The sequence below is a fragment of the Psittacula echo genome, assembly GCF_963264785.1.
Source record: "Psittacula echo genome assembly, chromosome: 1".
Taxonomy (NCBI): domain Eukaryota; kingdom Metazoa; phylum Chordata; class Aves; order Psittaciformes; family Psittacidae; genus Psittacula; species Psittacula echo.
The window spans coordinates 103,379,243-103,384,361 of NC_137735.1; positions in this window are offsets into that span (position 1 = coordinate 103,379,243).

The following is a 5,119-nucleotide window of genomic DNA, read 5'->3' on the forward strand; positions in this document are numbered from 1 at the left end:
CTCTTCAGTTTGGTTTGTTTTGACTGCCATCATCATCAGAGCACCTTGTCATGTAACACAAAGGTTAGCTGGGCACTGACAGTATTCTGCCTTTTGCTCTGTGCTTGGGAAACAATTAAGTTTAGCCATATGCTCTTTCCTTTTGTACTCTGCTTTTATGGAGTTCATGTGTTCATATAGCCCTCTTGATCTCCTCATGCATACTTTGTCAAATAACAGCTCTGTCCTCCAGGCCCAAGTTCTCTGAGTCGATCATGCTTGCAATATGCTCCCTGTTGACCTTTCCATCCATGGGGATATGCAGTGGCTGCTTGGGCAGTGCGTACCTCTTCAATAGTTGAATACATCCTTCCATACATGATTTGAATGTCTGGGTCAGGCCCTGCTGAGACAAGAGTGACTTTGGCCTAGCACAGAGCTGGGCACTGCAGACAGTGTTGCCTTCCAGATAAGTGTCTAGAAAATAAGATTAGAGAAGTGTGGCTGTGAAAGTCGAAGAACTCCTTCACAGCAACCAAACCTTTGGCTTGAGGAATTTCTTTCATCATCCAGTTACATGATTTAGATCAGCAAAATGTTTTTCTTGTTCCATTTACCAATCACTGTGAAATACATCTAGCTTCCATTGACACAGATGTACTTTAATAGAGCCTTCCTATTAAGGAGCAAGCTATGTTATCAACAGAAAATATTTAGCATAAGGAAAGAGATTTATTCAAACCCTGTTTTTTTTCTGATGAAGCACATACTACTTCATATAGCACTACTTTCTCACATACAGTCTTGATAATATTTGGAAGCAATATCGAGCATGTAGCTGTGGAAATTACTTCTGCAAATATTCACTAACAATCATACTGTAATATTTATTAGCTTTCTCTTTTTGCACACAGCTTTGTTGAACAGCTTTAAGATATCTCTTGCCAAAAAGAATCACCATATTCTGTATCAATGTTCCAAAGTGCTACTTCAGTGTAAAACTGGTGGAACTTTATTGTCACTAATGGAGTCCTAAAAGAGGTAAAAGTGAAACATTTATTGCCATAGTTTGCAGTAGAGATGCACCAGGATTAAGGGAAATATTTAGCACTTTATTTTTTTTAAGACCCAGCGTTATCTCTCCCATGCTTTATAAGTCCTGTGCAGTTGCTGACATTTATTAACATAGTTTAAAAAGACATACTATTATTTCTAATAGACCATCCATGCCTTACACAACTGCTAAAAAGTAGCCTTATGGCTCTTCTGTTCATTTTTGGTCAGATTTTAAAGACAAGTCCTGCTTAGCTGTCACTTTCTTTTGCTTCCTCAAATCATGCCTTTTACTACCTTTCACTGCAGTCCAATCTAATATTTTAATGAAGAACAGTTGAAGGTTCTCTCTGACAATGTAACTATTGTTAAAACTTGTATAGTTTTCTCTTTAGGATACAACTGCAAGCACAAAATGTTATTTCACTTATAGTAGCAATAGTATTGTGTGTTGGCTTTTCTGACCATTTGAAACTGTATTGTGTGCTGGTCTTTGTTCAGTATCTTACTATCTATTATAAGCTGCTGGTATCTTTAATTAAATGGGTGGAAAAATTAACATGGGGAATATGTCAAGATGCAGTGTGGGGTAGAGTTTTGTCGAATGAGACAAGTGTCATAACTAAAGAGTGCCTTTAACTAGAGTGTGGCATGGAGCTCTCTAAAGATTATATAATGAGCAACCACAGGTGGCTTGCTTTTACTGAACTGTATAATACATCCCCTTATGTTCCTCTTAGATTTAGCAGCAAATGAAAAGTGGAAATATCTAACTTAAGATGTATGGCAAAGTAGTTGTATGATACCTTAACAGTTCAGGATGTTGATAGAGTTGGAAGGTATCATATCAAAAACCTCCGTGAAGGCATTGGTATACTAGCAGTAATCTGTTTACCAATCAGAATGATAAGGACCAGAATTATTTTACTGTGGTGTAAACCTAAACATTGTGTAAAACTCTTCTTAAATTGGATGCAAGTAATTTTATGTAAGGAGACTAGGTGGTTTCATTTGTTGTTGTTTGCACTGTTTCCTGCATCGACCAGAGAGACACCTTTCCTTTTACTGAACATTTTGAGCTGATGGACACTTCAAAATGATGTGAGTTGAAACTGAAATGACCCACAGAAATGCTTAGACTTTTCTAGCAAGGAAGAATGTGTAGTGTCTTAACGTGTGTATGTTAACTATTGTCTTTAACATCTTGGTTAAATGGTATCCAGGTGAATAGGTTCTAGATTTTAAACTTTAAAACCTAAATAAGGGAGCTGACAGGTCAGTGTAATACAGGAAATTCTTCTCATATTGCATGCTGTCCTACCCTGCATTCTACCACTGCTTTTTTATCCTGTTAACCAAAGGAAAGACATAATATGTGTAAATAATAGTGTTTGGTATTGCACTCCCCTGTTTTTGCCTGTAAAATTTAGGAGAGAACTGTGGTATTCCCTAAGCTAATAACAGTTTGTAAAAGAACATCTGCACATCTTTTCTCCATGTGCCCTGTTGGTTTAATTGCCACAGATTTACATAGAAAGAGTATGGTACATCATAACTAGGCAATTATCCATTCTTCATCACTTAGCTATGGCTCTGCTAATTGATCATTTAAGACACAAGATAGTCTAACATTATGAGAATTTGAGACTATTCGAAAAAGATCAACAAATTAATATTGTTGTGTGATATTTGCATAATTGGCTGCAATTATTTAATGTTTAATTGGGTTGATCAAATGAGATTCAGCCTTTCACATGCTTATGTTTTACAAACACTGCTACTTTAAAATGGTAATAACAAACTCCAATTTTTTTGTCGTCTTTCTTCTCCCTTTCGTTCTTTTGATGATTATTTTCAGTACTGCGTATGTCCTTAATTTTCAGTTGGGTGAGCATGATTCATGTGTAGGAAAAGTCCTTCAGATGAGAGAACTTTTCATGAAACTGGCATTTCATACAAGCTGTTCTGATACCAAAACTTATGGCTTCAGCAACTGGTATTACTTAACTAGATTCTTAACTGCAATAAGGGCAAATTCACTGAGAATTTATAGTGACAGGATCTGGTGAGAATGCTAATAAAGCTTCCTGCTTGGGGTAGATAATCTCTTCAGTCCATAGAAATGCAAAGCAAACATTATTTTTTCTGGGATATAGAAGGGAAGTCTGATAAGACAAAAGCAAGATAGTGAGAGCTCTCTTTGCCCAACCATTGTTTACACCTGTTCAACTATCTCAAGCTAAAAAGCAGTCGACCTTCTCTTTCTAGATAAACTCTTATTTAGGGTTCACCTAATTCAAAGAGATATTGATCCCCTCCTGTATACTTACTTTAGACTTAGTTTTCCCCGGGCATGAAGAACCGTGATATGGTAAAATGTGATATTTGAAAGGTTCATTTGGAGTGCAAGTTATTTGAAATGTCTGTCTAATACATGGTCTTCCAAGGAGGTAGACTGAAAAACAGCTGGAACTGATGTCATAGATGCCTCTTTAGAGGAAGAACCCTTTTGAATTCAGTGGCCTCTGCCTGTTGACAGTGCCTTGCCATGCAATAGGATACGGAGATGGTAGCACAGCCTGCCAGACTATGTATGGCACATTGTCTCTCTCTGCATGGGATTCATCCTACTGATGGTAACTTTTAATGTTCTGGTGGCAAGCTTGTATACTGAGAGGTGGGCAGGTGTAAATGATGGCTGAGTGTTCCCTGAGGTGGGCTGTTCATTGCTGCCTTTCTCTGCCTTCCAGACAGACTTGCAGCCCCTTTTCCTCAGCCTCCTATCATGATGCCACTTTGTCTCCTATCTAAAAGTGACTGTTAAAGCAAATTTTGCTTTGTGTTTTGCTTTCAGCAGTAGTGATAGTTAAAAAAAGAAAGGCGTTTTGGTCATCTTGCAGGTGTTCAGGGGTCAGAATTGCACTTAATCACCTGCACATGTAATGCCTGAACAGACAAACTGCCACTGACTTGATGACCCTGGGCAAGTTATCTGACCTCTTTGTAAGTGCGTAGTAGTACTACCACTTTTACCACTTTTAACTCCAATCCAGATTTTTACATGAAAGTTATTTTACTGCTGATCAAATAAGCTTTCCAGAAAGCTTTTTAAGCGGCAGAGAAAGATGCTGTGTAGAGTCCAGTATTTGAAGCATTGCTTTAGAGTGGCAGTATCTTGATTATGCAGGAGAAAAATGTTATTCAAATAAGAAATATATTTAAGGTTTTCTGTATGAACCTATAAAGAAGTAAAATATGTAGTTCAGAATATAAAGTAGCATACAGAAAAATCTTGAAACTAGAATTCACCTCCACCTCTCATACAGCACTATCTTATTTTAAAGTGATGTGCTTGAAGGAAGTATTGTACCTCTTGATGTAGAGGCATTAGATTACAACTATTCTAGAGGTATGCTTTTTCATGCAGCACTGAGACAGACCTCTATCAATCTTGACTACAGTTTTTCTGAACTGCAGTATTTAGTAGTTAAGAAGTGTCAGAGTTGTGTTTTACTGTATTTTGTCACTATCCTCAAGATTTGGAAAAATAATTTGTAGGTCCTAAATTATTTAAGCTAAGTATCTTCTTAATAAGTATTTGTAGGTTTAGTCATAATAGCAAAATAGAGTACTGGTATTGCACTAGTGAGAAATACTGTTGTAGCAATCCTTCTGTCCATGCCTTGCTTTAAACAGGATCATTATTAGTGGGAATTCCAGGATATTTCCCCTGACTATGCAAGAATCTGAGTGCCATCTACAGCACACTTGGTAAATATATCCCCAGCTCCATAAACAAAGCTAACTTAGCTATTACCTTCAGGTAGAACAGTCAGGTACGTTAGGGCTTAGCAGGTAGAGATCAATACTGAACTAGAATAGTAAATCCTTAGATTTGGAATAAAATTTTGGAATTAGTAGCTCAGATTCTTATTAACCACACTAGCAGGGTCAACCACACCCAAATTTACTAAAAATAAAGGTGTTTAAATTTACTAGTAGTAATAGCATGGCTAGATCCTCATGTCTCTCTCTGAACATGAATTTATACTCTTTGGTTATCTTAAAACTCAGTTTATTGTGTCTG